The sequence below is a fragment of the Arvicanthis niloticus genome, chromosome X (genome assembly GCF_011762505.2).
Source record: "Arvicanthis niloticus isolate mArvNil1 chromosome X, mArvNil1.pat.X, whole genome shotgun sequence".
NCBI classification, from domain to species: Eukaryota; Metazoa; Chordata; class Mammalia; order Rodentia; family Muridae; genus Arvicanthis; species Arvicanthis niloticus.
This window is the reverse complement of record NC_047679.1, coordinates 74,884,156-74,903,774: the sequence shown is the minus strand read 5'-3', so window position 1 is coordinate 74,903,774 and position 19,619 is coordinate 74,884,156. Positions and strand designations below refer to the sequence as shown.

Sequence of the window (19,619 nt, the reverse complement as noted above, 5' to 3'; positions counted from 1 at the left end):
GAACTGGTCCAGGCTCGGGCCAGGCTGATAAGGAGCCGACTAGCTGACAGAAAGGCAGCCGGGCATTCCAGGCAGGCTCCAGGGAGAGCAGGCGGGTTGTCAAGCGGTACAGCTCTTTGTTTAGCCGGGAACGTCGGCTAGTTAGCAGAAGAGCCCTGCGGGCTCTAAAGCGTTACAGCTCTTAAGCTGGGAAGTGTCAGCTAAGTAGCAGGGAGCCCAGCGGGCTCTAAAGCGTTACAGCTCTTAAGCCAGGAAGTGTTGGCTAAGTAGAGGAGAAAGGCGGCTGAGGCAGAGGGTCAACAACGAAGGAAGTTCTCGGACACCTGGATGGTTCTTCTGAACTCATGGGTGGGTGGTCGTGCCCCACGTTGGTGGCGCCAGCTGTGGGGAAGAAATCTCGAGGGTCGGGGGAGGGATGCCAGCAGCAGGGTCCCAGGGCGGTCCGGCATCAGGGTCCCGGGCTGGCTTCCCACATTGCCAGCGGAGAATCCCACATTCATACAGCTGCCTCGGGCTGGCGGCTGCATCGGCAAGATTCCAGGGTTCCAAAAGCTGGGAATCAGGCGGAGAGACCATGGAAACGTGGAGTCCGGTTTTCCAAAACTTTATTGTTCATGACATGATAAATGGATGCAGGTGGTACGCACACCTCCCCCCCCACTCCCCCCCCTCGCCAAAGCCAGGGGAGACCAATCTTATAGGGAAGAGAGAAAGGGGAGGGAATAACTTAATTAGCTACGCCCCTGGCCTTTTGATAATTCATTAATATTTAAATCTCTAGAGGTAGAGACTTGTTAATCATGCCCTCTACCTGTGCCCTGTGCCCTACGTGACTGAAGGTAACAGGTTAAATGGAGTTACCTCGTCCAAGGCCCAACAGTGAAGTACATTGTTTCCCCAATTACTTTCTCAGTCCATTTTTTTTCTATAAGGAAAGGTGACAGATATTTTATTTAATTTTGTAATCAGAAACTTTGCTGAAGGTATTTATCAGCTATAGGAATTCTCTGAAATAATTTTTGGAGTCAATGATATATGCTACTCACCATCTGTGGGTAGTGATACTTTGTCTTTTTCTTTTTCATTTTGCTTCTTCTTGATCTCCTTTAGTTGTGGTGGATTTTTACTTTGATGCATATAAAGTGTCCTTCCCCACCTCTTTTTGATTACTTTTATATGAATTTTTTTTATTAGATATTGCTTCTCTAGCTTGCTTTTGGGGGGATTCTATTGGATAAACTTTTTCTAACCCATTAATCTGAGAGAATTATCTATCTTTGTTGCTGAGGTGTTTTTTATATGCAGCAGAATGATGAATCCAGTTTACAGTTAGTTTGTGTCATTTTATCAGGAATTGAATCCACAGATGTGTTTTTCTTTCGTTTTTGTGGGTGTAGTTGACCTCCTTGTGTTGGATTTTTTCTTCTAGTATCCTCTGTTGTGCTGAGTTAGTGATAAGATAGTGTATAAATTTAGTTTTGTAAAGGAATATTTTGTTTTATCTGCTATTTTGATTGGAAGTTTTGCTGGGCACAGTAGTCTGGGTTGGCATCTCTGATTTCATGCTTGTATCAGCTCTGCTAAGAAGTCTTAATAGGCATGTTATTAAATGTCACTTGGCCTTTATCCCTTGTGACTTTTAATATTTCTTTTTTGTTCTGTTCATTTACTGCTTTGATTATTGTGTGATGGGAGGATTTTCATTTTTGGTCTAGTCGATTTTGTGTTCTGTAAGCTTTTGTTCTTATAAGGATCTCATTCTTAGGAAATTTTTTTTTCTAGAATGTTTTTTCTGAAAATAGTTTCTGGGCCTTTGAGTTGGGAATCATGTCTTTCTTCCATTTCTCTTGTTCTTGTGTTTGTCCTTTTCATGGTGTACAAATTTTCCTGGATGTTGTGGGTTAGAAACATTTTGATTCAGCATTTTTTGACCAATGTATCAATTTCTTATATTGTATCTTACACTGCTGATATTCTTCCTTCCAACTCTTGTATTCTTGTATTCTGTTTAATGATCTTATGTTTGTAGTTCTTGAATTTTTTTTTTTTTTTTTTTTTTTTGGTTTACTATCTTGAGGGTTGCCTCAGTTTGTGTTTTCTTTATTGATTCCATTTTCTTTTTTAGGTCTCGAATAGTTTGACAAATTTCCTTCACCTGTTTCATAGTATTTTTCCATGTTGTTTTATATTTATTCATTTCCTATTTAAGGGCCTCTACCGGTTTCATTGTATTTTTCTGTATTTTTAAAGAGATCTATTCATTTCCATTTTAAAGGTTTCTATCATCTTAGTAAGATTAGATTTAACATAATTTTCTTGTATTTCAGATGTGTTAGTATATTCAGGGCTTGCTATGATAGGATATCTGTGTTCTGGTGGTACCATATTGCTCTGACTTTTCTTACTGTTTTTTGTATGCTGGCCTTTAGCTGTCTGGTTGACCCTACTGTTAGCAGGCCTGGTAGTCACTGGCAGCAGGACTTTGGACTACAGGTAGAGCTCGTAATTCCCAATGACAGCCGGCTTCCAGATGCTAGTAGAACTAATAGTCTGTGATGGCTTCAGTCCCTTCATTGTCCTGGATGGCAGCAGGTCTTCACTATTGCAGGTAGTACTGGTGGTCCCAGCTGGCTTCAGACCTCTGGGATTACAGAAAGAGGTGTGGACTGGAAGATGCAGTGCAGAGGGGACAGGGCAGATTTTCTGGCTGCTTATCTTGCTGGGGAGACCATGGGCAGGAGCTTGGGATTTGGGTATCTCTCTTGGTTGTTCAGGGTGGCAGCATGCCTCCAGGAACAAAGGTAAAGCTATGGCTCAGAAAAGGAGTACAAAGGGGAAAGGCTAGAACTCTCTACTTCCGCATTTTCCCAAGGGCCCTGCAGGTAGAAAATTGGTATAGTGGTCTCACCTGGTAGTCCATGATGGCTGCTTGTCTCTGGGATTGCAGGTAGTATTGTATACTGGATGATGGAGTGCAGAGGGGACATGAAATTAGTCCTTTTATATAGTAAATATTTTTATTGTTTATTTTCTTTATTTACATTTCAATTGTTACTCCCTATCCCAGGTCTTGCCTTTAGAAACTCTGTAGGGAAAAAATAAGGCTGGGGATCCCAGGGTTCCTCCAGCCATGCTGCTGGTAGTTGGCTGTGAATGCTCTGGGCTCCTCCAGCTGGAAGTTGGGCCCGGCTGCTCATTAACTAAAGGCCTCTCCCAGGCTCCTCAAGGTTCCTCATGGCAGTGCTCAGGGTGCTTCACCATCCCTCATCCCATCTTCCTGCCCTGGCTTTCACCTACACTGGAGCATTGAACACTCTCAAGCCCAAGGGCTGTTCCTCTTCACTTATGTCCAACAAGGTCATGCTTTGCCACATATAAGACTGGATCCATGGGTCTTCTCCATATGTACACTTTAGTTGGTGGACCAATCCCCAGGATGTCTGGTGCTCCTGTTGACACTGTTCCTCACACCATAGAGCTACAAACCCCCTTAGCTCCCTCAATCCTATCTTCAACTCTTCCATCTGGGACTCTGAGCTCAGTCCAATGGTTGGTTGTAAGCATCTTCCTTCATATTTGTCAGGCTTTGGCAGAGCCTCTAAGGAGACAGACATATCAGGCTCATGTTAGCAAGCACTTCCTGTTAGTATTCTGTCTAAACTCCACCTCCCCAGTTACCTGGCAATAGCCAGGTATGCTCCTCCACACAGTTACCTGGCAACCTCCAGGTAGGCCTAATCCACTATAAAAGGGGCTGCTTGCCCCCTCCTCACTCTCTTACTCTTCCTCTTATTCTCTTACTCTCTTACTCTCTCTTTTACCCTCTTGCCTCTCTGTCCCCTCCCCCACCTTCCTCTCTCTCCATGTGGTCATGGCCGGCCTCTACTTCTCTTCTCTTATCTCTTCCACCTTCCTCTCCCCACCTTTGCCCTATCCCCTGAATAAACCTCCTCCCCCTTGGAACCGCGTGGTCTGGAGTGGTCTGTTCTGAACTGCAGTCGGATTTCTTAAAACAACTAACACTTTCCCACCATCCACAATAGTGTCTGGCTTTGCTGACTGTACATGGGATGGATCCTCAGGTTGGGAAGTCTCTTGATAGTCTTCCCTTCAATCTCTGATCCACATTTTGTCTTCATGTTTTCTCCTTTGAGTATTTGTTCCCCCTTCCAAGAAGCATTGAAGGATCTACAGTAGGTTTAGTGCAGAATTCTATCAGGCCTTCAAAGAAGACCTAACACCAATGCTATTCAAACTATTCCACAAAATAGAAACAGAAGGAACATTACCTAATTCATTCTATGAAGTCATAGTTACACTGCCACCAAAACCACAAAGAGACCCAACAGAACAAGAGAACTTCAGACCAATTTCACTTATGAATATCAATGCAAAAATACTTAATAAATAAAATTCTTGCAGATCAAATCCAAGAATACATTAAAATGATCATTCACCACCATCAAGTAGGCTTCATCCCAGGGATGCAAGGGTGGTTCAATATATGGAAATCCATCAACATAATACACTACATAAACAAATTCAAAGGGAATAAGTAAACATATGATCATTTTATTAGATGCTAAAAAGGCATTTGACAAAGTTCTACATAATTTTATGATAAAATTCTTGGAAAGATCAGGAATTCAAGGCTTGTAATTAAACATAGTAAAAGCAATATACAGCAAACCAGTAGCCAACAACAAACTAAATTGAGAGAAACTTGAAGAAATACCTCTAAAACCAGGGATTAGAAAAGGCTGTACACTCTATGCCTACCTATGATATATAGTACTTGAAACTCAAGCTAGAGCAATTAGACAACAAAAGGAATTCAAAGGGATACAAATTGAAAATGAAGAAGTCAAAATATCAGTATTTGCTGATGATGTTAGTATACTTAAGTGAACTCAGAAACTTCCACTGGAAAACTCCTAAACTTGATAAACAACTTCAGCAAAGTGGCCCGATATAAAATTAACTAAAACAAATCAGTAGCCTTCCTCTACTCAAAGGATAAATGGGCTGAGAAAGAAATTATGGAAACTATACCCTTCATAATAATCACAAACAATATAAAATATCTTGGTGCAACTGTAACCAAACAAGTGAAAGATATGTATAACAAGAACTTCAAGTATCTAAAGAAAAAATAACTGAAGAAGACCACAGAAGATGGAAAGATCTCCCAAGTTCATGGATTGGTAGGATTAATATAGTAAAATGGCAATCTTGCCAAAAGCAATCTACAGATTCAATTCAATTCAATTCAATTTACCACCTTCTTGATGTCATCATACTTGGTAGGTTTTCTCCAGGTGGTATGTCAGATTCACAACAGATATATTGGGGGTAGGAACACAGAAGGCCATGCCAGTGAGCTTTCTTTTAAGTTCTGGGATGACCTTGCATACAGCCTTGACAGTACCAGTGGAGGCAGGAATGATGTTTTGGGCAGCCCCATGGCCATCAGACCTCAGCTTTCCAGAGGGAACATAGAGTCTTCTAAGTGACAGTGGTGGCATAAACCATGGTTGTGAGTGCTTCCATGATGTCAAAGTTGTCATGGATGAACCTTGGCTAGGGGGACTAAACAGTTGGAGGTGCAGGATGCATTGCTGACAATCTTGAGTGAGTTGTCATATTTTTCATCATTCACACCCATCACAAATATGGGGGCATCAGCAGAAGGGGCAGAGATGATTACCTCTTTAATGAGTTTTCTTATCTGTTCTGTATTTTCTCTTTCTCTCTCTTTCTCTCTCTCTCTCTCTCTCTCTCTCTCTCTCTCTCTCTCTCTCTTTCTCTCTCTCTCTCCCCTCTCTCTGTATTTGTATCTTTGGCAGTACTGACATTTTTTCTATATTATTTTTTGCATCTTAAAATTAAGAAAAAATATGTTCAAATTTGTTCTCAATTTCAAAAAATATTTTTGGTATACACAGTTTTGTATTTCCATTGGAATGTTAGAGATGGATTAAACTTTTTAAAATCAAAACACTGAGATTTTGATAGTAATTTTGCTGAATCTATTCATTCAATACTGATGAGTGTTCACATACTAAACATGCAGAGAATTCTTAGATAAATAGAATTTCTTATTTTACCAGGTTTCAGTACGGAAAACTTGGTGTATGGTAAAAGACATTTTTAATAATCCATATATATGATGTAGTTAATATAAAATTTAACTAAATTTTATTTTTGTTAGTCAATTATTTATTTTTTAAGTCTTTTCTTTTCAATTTACGATTTCATGAAGGTAAGGCTGGCTTTAAATTCTCTAGGTATAAGAGGGTAACATTGATCTCTACATCTACCATGAGTTTCTATATCCTGAGTATTGGAATTATAAGTGTTAGCATTCTGTCTAAACTCCACCCCCACAGTTACTTGGCAACAGCCAGGTATGATCCTCCCCACAGTAACCTGGCAAAGGTAGGCCTGATCCACTATAATAGGGGCTGCCTTTCCCTTCTCTCTCTCTTGATTTCTTGATCCCTTGCCCCCTTGTTCCTGCTCTGTTCTCTCACCCCTTCCCCATTCTCTTCCCCTTCTCTCAATGTGTTCATGACCAGGCTCTGCTGTCTCTCTCTCTCTCTCTCTCTCTCTCTCTCTCTCTCTCTCTCTCTCCCTCTCTCTCTCTCCCTCTCTCCCTCTCTCTCTCTTTCTGCTTCTACTACCTTCTTAACTCCCCTTTTCATGCCCTGAATAAACTGTGTTCTATACTATACCATTGTGTGGCTGGTCACTCAGAGGGAAGGGATGCCTTGACATGGGCCCGCTGAGACATCCCCTTCCCCCATATCTCACTAAACCCCTATTGAACATATTTCATATCTTTATATCTTTTTATAAACACAACAATAAGTATTGACCACCACTATTCATTAGCATGTGCTAGAGCCCAAACACATGAATTCATGAATGCACTCTACTAAACAAGGTACATCATCTGCTCCTTATTAATTTTTTGTGAAAATTTGCCTGGGTTGTGGTTCTCTGATTTTTTTTTAAGTGCTAATTTAGAGAACCTATGGAAAAATGAGTAATGGTAGTGTGGTAAAACAATCAAAAGAATATAAAATGTAAACAATACCAACATATAAATAAAAAATATTTAAATAAATATATTAAATAGTTCCACTGAATGGAGTTATTTTCAACCCATATCCAATAGAGTATTAACACCCAAAATATATGAAGAACTCAAGAATTTAGAAATCAGAAAACCAAATGACAGAATTTTAAAATGTGGTACAGAGCTAAACTGAAAATTCTCAACAGAGGAATCTCTAATGATTGAGAAACACTTAAAGAAATGTTTGATGTCCATAGTCATCAGAGAAATGCAAATCAAAACAACTCTGAGAATCCCAGATTCAGAAAGACGGAGATAAAAACCCAAGTGACAGCTCATGATGATGTGAATGTAGAGGAATGAGAATATTCTTCCACTGCTGGTAGGACTGCAAACTTGTACAAGAACTTTGGAAATCAATTTGGCAGTTTCTTCAGAAAATTAGGAATAACTACCTCATGATCCAGCTATAACCACTGACTGACATATACCTAAATGTTTTACTGTACCACAAGAAAACTTGCTCAAATAGCTTCTTAGCAGTTTTATTTCTAATAGCCAAAATTTAGAAATAACCTAGATGTCCCTCAATTAAAGAATGGATAAAGAAAATGTGGTTTATTTATACAAAGAAATACTACACAGGAATTAAACAGAAAGCCATCATGAAATTTGCAGGTGAATGGTAGAACTGGAAAATATCATACTGACTATGATAATCCAGATATAAAAACGTCATGCATGGTATGTACTGATTTATAAGTGGATTTTAGCCTTAAAGTACAGAATAACCATGCTACAATCCACAGACTTATTGAATCTAAATAATAAATATATCCCAAGGAAAGATGCCCAAATCTCTCAAAGAAGTGGAAATAAAATAGACATCAGAGGTGGATGGAAGGAGAAAACTGGGTAGGATTGGATATGGAGAGGGTAAATGAATATGGGGATCAAATTTAGGAAAGGCAGGGGAGAGAGAATAGAAATTGGCAATAGATATAGGGAGAGAAGTTCTAGGATATGCCAAAGACCTGGGAAGAGGGAAGCTCCAGGGTTTCTGTGGGTGTGACTCTACATGAGCATACTAGAAATGAGAGGTATGGAACATGAAATGGCAATCTTCTGTAGCCAGGCAGGGCTCCCAGTGGAGGGATAAGGACACCAACCCATCCATAATACCTTTGACCCCAAATTTGACCTATCTATAAGATATGAATGAATAAAGATGGAGCAGATATTGCGGGAGTGGCCAATCAAGGACTGGTACAACTTGATATCCATCTCATGGGAGTGAACCAATCACTGACACTATTAATAATACTCTGCTATGCTTCAAGACGTAAGCCTAGCATAACTATCCTCTGATATACTTCATACTTCAGCTGATGGAAAGAGATGCAGAGACCAGAAGCCCATCATTATGCAGATCTCAACAATTCTTGTAGAATAGTCAGGGGAAGGATTGAAGGTGTTGAGAGGTCAAGCACCCCAGAAGAAGTTCCACAGTGTCAACTGAGGCCAATGGGGAATCACAGAGACAGAACCTACAATCAAAGAGCATGCACTGGCTGGACGTATGCCCCCTATTCATATGTAGCAAATATACATCAGGTCTTCATGTGGATTTCCAATCAATTGAGCAGAGGGCTGACACTATTAACTTTCCTTTGTATGCCCCTTCCATAACTGTACTGCCTTGTCTTAACTTGGTAGTAGGGAATATACCTAGTCCTCTTGAAACTTGATATGAGAGTATGGGTTACCGATGGGGATCCGCAACATCTCTTAGGAGAAGTGGAAGATGGAACAAGGAAGGAGGGGTGAGGGTGGAATGGAGAGGAGAGGGGGGAAGAGGCTGTGATAGGGATATAAAGTGGATAAATATATAAATTAAGAAAAAATAAATGTATCCAAATATCAGTCACATATTACATTCCTGTCCAATGTGTTAACTCTTTTTTTAATAAATGATTTTCCTTAATTATATAACATTTAATGTGAATGAATTCATATGGTATGTGGTTTTCATGCTTGGCTTCATTTATTACAACTAATGATTCTAAAATTTCTTCATGATACAACAAGTATAACTACTTTATTTTATGGTACACCATTTCATATTTTGTGGTTAAACCTTTTTATGTACTCATTACCTAATAGATGTGCATTTTGGCTAGCGAATATAATTCCTGTGGATATTTCAGTGTACATGTTTGTGGAAAAATGTACTTTTAATTTTCTGTGTTACATATCAATAAATCTCTAATTCATATAGTAAGTAAATTTTAAAGTTTTTGAGAAATTTCCACTTATTTTCTCAAAAGGATTATGCAACTTTAATTACCATTTTTATTTTCCAGTACTTGAGATTTCTCTTTTTTAATTATATTTCAAAAGGATAATATTCAGGTCTTTTAAAAAATGTCTTATAACATTGAGAATTTCTCATTTGCTTCATAAGTACATTAGAATTCCTGATAACTCTGTGGGTAATAGTACTTGATGACAAATCTGATGACCTGAGTTCAACCTATAGGCTTCATCTGGAAAGATGGAAAGATGGCTCCCTAAAATTTTAATTAACCTCTGTACATACATACATGCATACATATACATGCATACATACATAATTTTTAAAATGAATGCTTCATATATTTATTTTAGAACTAGCTATTCAAATTCTTTGTCGATGTTTAATGGGTTATATGTATTTTATCCTTGTGAACACTCCTAAAATAAATTAGAAATTGGATATGTTATTAAATGGAAGATATGCAAATATTTTCTTCTATTTCATGTATTGATCCTCACATTCTTAAAAATAAATGCACGTGTTGAGTAACCAGATATCATTATACTTTCTTTTTTAGTGTTTTATAGTTAACCTGTTTTATTTAGAACTTTACAAACTTTCAATTTTGTACAGATTTTGAGTCACAAGTCCAAATATATTATTTTACATGTAGATATTTAGTTTTGTTACAACTATTGATAAACATACAAACTGTACACTTAGTTATATCGGTGCCACTTCTTCTTCTTCTTCTTCTTCTTCTTCTTCTTCTTCTTCTTCTTCTTCTTCTTCTTCTTCTTCTTCTTCTTCTTCTTCCTCCTCCTCCTCCTCCTCCTCCCTCCTCCTCCTCCTCCTCCTCCTCCTCCTCCTCCTCCTCCTCCTCCTCCTCCTCCTTCTTCTTCTTCTTCTTCTTCTTCTTCTTCTTCTTCTTCTTCTTCTTCTTCTTCTTCCTATTGTCATCGACATCATCATCATCATGATCATTATTATTATTTATATTTTACACTCCAGTCATTATCCATCCCCCTCCTGGTCTATATCCCATTCTGACTCACCTGTCTCCCAGAGGATGTTCCCACCCTATCCTCATCCCATCAGATCTCGTCAATCCCTAGGGTCTCAAGTCTCTGGAGGGTTAGGTGCATCTTTTCTCACTGAGGCCAAAACAGGCTGTTTTCTTCTGTATATGTGTCAGGAGCCTCATATCAACTCATATATGCTACCTGGTTGGTAGCTCACTGTCTGAGATGTCTTGGGTGTCCAGGTTAGTTAAGACTGCTGGTCTTCCTATGGGTTTGCCCTCCTTCTCAACTTCTTCTAGCCTTTCCCTAATTCTACCACAGTGGTCCCCAGTTTCTGTCCATTGGTTAGATGTAAGTATACTTATCTGAATCTTTCAGCTCCTTGTTGAGCCTCTCAGAGACAGCCATGCTAGGCTTCTGTCTGTAAGCACAACATAGCATCAATAATATTGTCATGCCTTGGAGCCTCTTTTTGAACTGGATCCCAATTTGGGCTGGTCACTGTATCTTCTTTCCCTCAGTCTCTTCTCCATTTTTGTCCCTGTAGTTCTTTTAGACAGGAGCAATTTTGTGTTAGTTTTTGACTATGGGATGGCAATTCAATCCCTCCACTTGATGCCCTGCCTTTCTACTGGAGGTGGACTCTACAAGTTCCCTTTCCCCATTGTTGGGTATTTCATGTAAGGTCCCTCCCTTTGAGTAAAGAGAGTCTCTCACCTTTCAGGTCTTTGGTACTTTCTAGAGGGTCCCCACACCTTCTACATCAAGAGGTTGTCTGTTTTCATTCTTTCTGCTGGGCCCTAGGTCTTCAGTCCTGTTTCTAACCCTTCCCCAATAAATAATCATGTTCCTCCTTTTCACTCCCTGTCCCCTTTCCCACACAGGTCCCTCACTTTCTCTGCCCCTGTGATTGCTTTCTTCTCTGTTCCAAGTGGGATTGAAGCATCTTCACTTGTTCATTTCAGTATGTTAACTTTCTTGAGTTCTGTGGATTGTATACTGGGTAATATTTACATTTTTGTCTAATATCCACTCATTAATGAATACATAGAATGCATTTCATTTTGGGTCTGAGTTATCTCACTCAGGATGATATTTTCTAGTTCCATCCATTTACTTGCAAACTCATAATGTCTTTGTTCTTAATAGCTGAATAGTATTCCATTTTATAAATTATCCACACTTTCTGTATCCATTCTTCCATTGTTGGACATCTGGGTGGTTTACAGCTTCTGGTCATCACAAATAAGGGCACTATGAAAATTGTGGAACATATGACCTTGCTGGTTGTGGTGGCACACACTGGTAGCATTTGCTGATGGAGGCAGGGGCAGGAGGATCATGGGAACTTCTATATTTTAAAACTTTTACCTTTGTAGATTTCACTGAGTTCTACAACACCAATGATTTGAGCTAAAAAAAAAAAAACCAAAACCAACAAACAAACAAAAAACAATACCCCTGTCCTTCAAGCATGTGACTGAGACAAGAGTACTGATCTGATAATTATATAAAGGCTGCTTGGTTACTCTTAGTAAAGTTTCATTTGACAAGAGGACTCATTGAACCAGAGCACTAGTTTGCATATCAGAATATATATATATATATAGTTTGCATATCAGAATATATATATATATATATATATATATATATATATATATATATAGCTCAGTGTGAAGAGACAGATGCAGCACCTGGGAGTGACCGGTCAGCTACAGCTGCGAGGAAGCAGTGGCAGTTGCAGGGACAGGCAGGCAATCTCCCCTCCCTGCTCGCACTGTGTCCTTTGGCCTGGACCTCCTGAATCAGGCTGGGCCGGAGCCCTATGGACAGTGGAGACACAGGCTGGAGGCAGCACAGAGACAGTAGCAAACCCTCCCTACTCTAGCCCTGTCCCCAGCTGGGAGATCATAGTGGAATGCCCTCTGGAACAAGGGACATATATAATATAATATATATTATAACAATTTCAAAGATAATCGCACATCAATCAAATCTGAGATTTTTATCCTATGGTTAGGAAGGACTTCACCTCCTCATCTATTAGAAAATATACCTCAAACAAAATAATATTGCATTACACTGACAGTGTTACATGAATATAACCACCTGCAAAGAGTATCTTGAGAAATTCCCAAAATATAAATTCTAGATGATTTGGAAGTACTTATTTTTCATAGATTAGCAGAAAAACTTATTTTTCATAGATTGGAAAATCTTAGATGTTTGTGCATGCACTCATGTGTAGTCATTATACACATGTTGAAGGACAATTTAGGAGAATAATTTCTTGTACAATACAGGTCAATGGATAAAATCTCAGGTTGATAGAATTGGTTGCAAACCCACTGAACAATCTCACTGGTCCAGCTCTGAACTAGTTTTAACCATGAACATAAGAGCCATTTTTTTACATCTACACTTGTCTATAATTTTGAATATTTTACACCTTTAGTTTATCAACCTTATACTTGTTTCATAAAGTTTAGTATTAAGTATTTTGCTATTGAAATATCTACAAGTTTAAATATTTTAATTTAATTTTCAGTATCTACAATGCTAACATACAAGAACATAGTTGATCTTGTATATTTATTTTGTGTAAATTTAATTCTCTCTTAGCTTTCATAAAATTTTCCTCTCGCAGTATCATCTATACAGATGTCATTAACACTTGAAAAGACTTTCATGTCTTTCTCTACACTTGAAGTCCTTTTATTTCTAAGTGTCATTACCATAATATAAAATATGACTTTGAATAAAATTCTTGTGGTGACTTTTGTTCCATTCCTGAGATTGGGGGAAAGTATGCAATATTACAACATTAAATAAGCACTCTATGAACATTTAATAAATATTCTTTAATAAATTGACAACATTTGTTTTTTTTTTTTCTTTATAGTTTCCTTTTCCTTTTCCATTTCAAATCACAAACTAGAGCTGCATATTGCCTTCTCTGTGACTACACAGTTAGGTTTTTTTCTATTATTCTTAAATATTATGGTTTTTTATTGATTAATTTTATATTAATTGAAATTTACCTTTAAAGGCACTTTTTTGAATATCTTGGTTTGTCCTTCTATGTTAATGGTAAGTTTTGTTGGGGTTAGTAGCTTAGGTTGTCATTTTTGTTCTTAGGGTCTGTATGAGATCCACACAAGATCTCCTGGCTTTTAGACTCTATGTTGAGAATACTGATGTAATTCTTATAGGTCTGCTTTTATATGTTACTTGATCTTTTTCCCTTACTGCTTTTAATATTTTTTCTTTGTGCTGTACATTTAGTGTTTTACTTATTAAGTGACAGGAGGAATTTCTTTTCTGATACAATCTAGTTTTGATTCTGTAGGCTTCTTGTTTTTTATGGGATCTCTTTCTTTAGGTTAGGGAAGTTTTCTTCTATTATTTGTTGAAAGTATATTGTGGCTATTTGAGTTGGGAATCTTTTCTCTTTTCTGTACCTATTATTCTTAGATTTGGTCTTCTCATTGTGTTTTGGATTCTCTGGATGTTGTTGGTTAAGAGTTTTTTCATTTTGCATTCTCATTGACTGTTGTGTCAATATTTTCTATGGTTTCTTCTACATCTGAGATTCTTTATTTTCTCTTGTATTCTGTTGGTAATGCTTGCATCTATGACTCTTGATCCTTTTCCTAGGTTTTCCATTTCCAGGGTTGTCTCCCATTGTGTTTTATTTATTGTTTCTATTTTCATTTTTATATTCTGAATGATTTTCTTCTATTCCTTCACCTGTTTCGTTGTATTTTCCTTTATTTCTTTAATGTATTTATATCTTTCTTATTTAAGAGTGTCTACCTCTTTACCTATGTTCTCCTGTATTCCTTTATGGGAGTTAAATATGTCCTTATTAAAGTCCTCTAACATCATCATATGATGGGATTTTAAATAAGAGTCTTGCTTTTCATGTGTGTGTGTGGGGGGGTATCCAGAGCTCACTGTTGTGAGATAACTGGGTTCTGTTGGTGTTAAGTAGCATTGGTTTCTATTGCTTATATTGTTGTGTTTTCCTCTTGCCATCTGGTTATCTCTAGTGTTAGCAGGCCTTGCTGTCTCTGACTGGAGCCTGTCCCCGTCTGAGCCTGTGAGCCTGTAATTGTTAGAAATCCTGGAGGTCAAGCTCTCTCTGGGTGTGATTGGTGTAGATAGGGCTGTAAAACAGGGTCAGCTCCTATGTGCAGATACAATCTGTAAGGAATATGTCCCCATCTGGCAATTGGCTTTCTGAGCCCTTGGACCCTAGGAAGGTCCCTGTTGGGCCATGTATTGGGACCATAGTGCTGTACTCACCTTTTAGCCTGGATGTGTTAGAGGTTCTGGTGTCAGGTTGTCTCTGGGTATGATTGGTGTGGGGAAGACTGTAGCACAGGGTCCACTTCTGAGTGCAGATACAAACTGGAATCTAGTAGTCCCTTATCAATTACTGATTATCATTTACATGGAATGAATGTATAATGGATTTTCAGAGTTCTTCTCCAAGGTCTTCTCCACATTTATGACCTTTCTTATGGGATAGTGGCCTAGATATGGCCCAGTACCCTGTTTAATATCCAAAGAGGTGTTCTACAGTATACATCATTTGTTTCTATAATGGAGTGGTTTGCAGGTCTTGGATAATTGCAAGTCAGTCCCTGTCAAGCAGTGGTGGTACATGACTTTAATCCCTGCACTTGGAAAGCAGAGGCAGGCAGATATCTGGGTTAAAGGCCAAACTGTTTTATAGAGTAAGTTCCAGGAAAGCAGAGGCTACATGGGAAACCCTGCTTCAAAAAGCAAAACATAACAACAAATTCAGCCATACAGATGTTACTAGAAGAAAAACACTAAGACAAATAACTACATCCTAGAAAACACCGGAAATAAATAATTCTCTTACAAGCAAAAGCAAGGAAATTTCACACACACACACACACACACACACACCACCACCACCACCACCACCACTACCACCACCAACAACAACAACAAAATCAAAATTACAGGAAATAACAGCCATTGGTCATTAATATTGCTCAATAACACTGGAATCAGTTCCACAATCAAAAGACAAAGGCTAATAAAAAGGATTCTAAAACCAGATCCCTCATTTTGCTGCATAGAAGAAACACACATTGACCATAAGATAGACAATACCTCAGTGTGAAGGGGTAGAAAAAGCTTTCCAAACAAATAAACCCAAGGATCAAGGTGGAATAGCCATTTTAATATTTTGTAATACAGACTTTCAAAATTAATCAAAAGAGATAGGGAAGGACACATTATACTCATCCAGTGAAAAATTTTCCAAGATGGTACCTCAATTCTGAACATGTAGCTCCCAAAACATGGGCAAGCATTTTTGTAAAAGAAACATTGCTAAAGCTCAAATCACACATGGAACCATACAAATTAAGCATGGGAGCCTTCAAATTCTCTGCTCTCACCAACTGACAAGGCATTCAGACACAAGCTAAACAGAGAAATAATGAAACTCAGAGCTGTTTGAATCAAAAGGCTGCCCACATTCTCCCTGTCTATTCAGTATAGTACTTGAAGTTCTAGCTGAACAATAAGACAACTAATGAGATCAAGGTGATACAAATTGGAAAGTAATAATTAAAATATTGTTATTGGCAGATGATATGACAGTATACATAAGTGAACCCCCTCCCCCCCAAATTCTACCAGTTCCTATAGCTCATAAACACACACTGGCTAATTACAAAATTAAGTCAATTAAATCAGTAGCCTTCCTTTATAAATATGACAAATGGACCAAAAAGAAATTATGGAAACAATACCCTTTATAATAGCCACAAATAATATAAAATATCTTGCTTAAAAAGCAATTCTTAACTTCATATGTAAAACCAAAAAAACCTAGGATAGCCAAAACAATCCTGAACAATAAAAGAACTTCAGGAGGAATCACCATCCCTGTCCTCAAGCTGTACTACTGAGCAATACTGATTAAAGAGTATACAGTATCGTAGAGAAACAGATACATTGAACAATGGAACTGAATCAAAGACCCAGAAAAAATGCACATACATGTGAACAGTTGATTTTAGGTGAAGAAGGCAAAAAAAAAAAAAAAAAAAAAAAAAAAAAAAAAAAAAAAAAAAACCAAAATGAAAAAAATGAAAGCATCTTTAAAATATGGTACTGGAGTAACTGGATGTTTTCACTTAGAGGTATGAAAATAGATCTATACTTTTCACCCTGCACAAAACTCATTTCCAAGTGGATCAAGAGCCTTAACATAAAACTGAATACGCTAAGTTTCATAGAAGTAAAAAAGGAAAATAACCATTAAATAAAGAAGTTTCTGAACAGAATGCCAAAGGCTCAGGCTCTAATATCAACAGCAGATATATGTGAACCTATGAAACTGCAAAGCTTCTTTAAGCCAAAGGACATTATCATTAGGAAAAATCTGCACACCACAGATTGTGAAAGGATCTTCACCCCTACATCTGACAAATGGCTAACATCTAAAATTTATAAAAACTCAAGAAGTTAGATACCAACAACCCAAAAAATCCAATTAAAACTGTGGTATAGAACTAAACAGAGAATTCTCAACAGAGAAATCTCACATTGCTGAAAAGCACTTATAGAAATGTTTAATGTTCTTAGTCATCAGGAAACTGCAAATCTAAACAACTCTTAGCTTCCATCTTACACCCAAAAGAATGGCTAAGATAAAAAATTTGGTGGCTAGGATATGCTGTAAGGGCAACACTTCCCCATTTCTGGTGGGAGTACAAACTTATAAAACAAGTTTGGAAATCTATTTGGGGTTTTCTCAGAAAAGTGGGAATAGATCTACCCATCTATACCACTCCTGGACATATACCCAAAAGATGCTTCAAAATTTCACAAAGACACTAGCACAACTATGTTTGTAGCAGCTTTTTTCATAATAGCCAGAAACTGGAAACAACCTAGGTGTACCTCATCTGAAGAATGAACAAAGAAAATGTGGAACAGCTGCATAATGGAATATTATTCAGTTATTAAAATACAAGACATCATGATTTTGGCAGCCAAATGAATGTAACTTGAGAATATCATCCTGAGTAAGGTAACCTGGGACCCCAAAGGACATGTATAGTATGTCCTTACTTATAACTGGGTATTAGCCATACAGCAACCTTGTTAAACTCCATAGACCCAAAGAAGCTAAACAAGAAGGGAGGCCCAAGGGAGAAAGCATGAGTTATACTTAAAAGGGAAAATAAAGCAGTCATAGGAGGCAGATGGAGGGAGGGATCTTGGAGGGGGTGATGAGAAAGGGAATGGAATATTCAGGGTCAGTTGTGAGGAAAGACAGGAGAAATGGCTAGATGGCTATGAAAATGAATGCAAATCTTCAACTGGTAGTGGTTAGGAGGTGATAGGCATCTCCAGAATGAGATAGAGACATAGCATGAGTAAGGCTCCCAAGAATCAATCGGAGTGACCTTAGCTGTGACTCACTAAATTGGGGACATGGAATCTGAAGATGCTAGCTCTTGTATCCATGTAGAAACCCCAATAGAGTGATAGAAACAGCAAAACACCCACAAAAATTTCAACCCAAACTTTATCCTGTCCATAAGAAATGCAGGCACAGGGGAGGGAGCAGAGACTGAGGGAATGGACAACCAATAAGACCCATCACAATGTAAGCACTAATTCCTAACACTATTAATGAAACTGTTATGCTTGCAGACAGGAGTCTAGCATGGCATTTTTTTTTTTTTTTTTTTTTTTTTTTTTTTGCCAAACTGTGACTGTTTATTAACTGAGCAGATTACAAAAATACCATGGCTGACACCATAGTTTATCTGTTTCCTAAGCCTTTTTATCTGGTTGTTCTCAGCATCTCCACCTTCTAAGAAGTGAGTTGTCTTTTTCTTCAATACACCTCATGGGGGAGATAATTTGAAGGGCCACAGGAAGTTATTTGCTTCCTTGAAGTGTTTCCCAACAACATAGATCTCATGAATTAGATCCTTCATGAAGATGATGCCAAATTTACCAAGAGATTGAGAAATTAAGAAATTATCTGCCAAGGCAACACACTTCTTATTGATATTGTCATAGCCTAGCTTGTAAATGAGCTCATTTACTGACTTCAGGTTGGAATACCCTCATGCAATGTACAGTTACACAATTCTCAGCATGTTAATTAAGCTTAACAAAGGTGACATTGCCAATCTGTGGAAGATGAGGAAGCTGCAATATCTTGCTGAACTTTAGGCTTACTCCATCGATAGCTCAGATTCTGATGACAAACCTCAATTTTGGTTCTGTGGGCACATAGAAGTTCCCAGCTTTCCTTGCCATCCTAGCCACTCAAACCTCAGTCCAGTACATCTGCCTGTACTCCTTGTGATATGCTTTGCCCTTTCATAGATGAGCTTCCTTCTTGCTTTTCACCTTCCACTCTGTGAAATTCCTTTGCTTTTTCTTAAGGGATTCTGGTACAGTAGGAACCTTTTTCTTAAGGGTTTCTGGGGGGTTGGCAACCTTCTTTTTCTTCTCTGGAACAGCCTCCATGATTCCAGCCTGAAAAGGAGAGAAAATATAACTGTCTTCTGAAAGGCTATACTCAGCAGCTTACTCAGACAGGTACAGACACCCACAGCTAAACAGTGGATGCAGCCTGGAGATTCATATGGAAGAATGGGAGGAAGGACTGTGGGTCCTGAAAGGAATAGGAACTCCATAGGAAAGCCAACAGAATCAACTAACCTGGACCTTTGGGGTTCTCAGAGTCTGAACCACCAATCGAGGAACATAAATGGGCTAGACCTAGGCCTCCACACTCACATGTAGCACATATGCAACTTGACCTTATGTGTGTCCTGGACAACTGGACCAGGGACTATCCCAAAAGGTGTTGCCTGCCACATTACCCAAATATTATATTAGAGAATACTGTGCAAGATAGAAAGCCTTTAGTGTACTGTAAAGACTCATGTTCTTCAACCAGAGTGCAGAAACTATTGGAAATCAAGATTAATTTGACCATGAGGATGGCAGAAGAGAGGAGTCTAGTGCTACTATCCCCTGAGAAGCTCTACTAGCAGATAATTGAGACAGCTGCAAATACTTACAGCCAACAATTGGACTAAAGTCAGAAAATCCATTGGAAGACTTAGGGCAAGGACTGGAGGAACTGAAAGTGATTACAACACCATAGGAAGAATAACAGCATCAACTAACCCAGATT

The 19,619-nt window shown here is 38.3% G+C and overlaps 1 pseudogene; it reads right to left on the bottom strand.

Moving 5' to 3' along the window:
* Positions 1 to 342: 342 nt before the first annotated feature.
* LOC117695029 (large ribosomal subunit protein uL30 pseudogene) lies at positions 343 to 18,943 on the bottom strand (annotated as a pseudogene).
* Between the last annotated feature and the right edge of the window lie 676 nt (positions 18,944 to 19,619).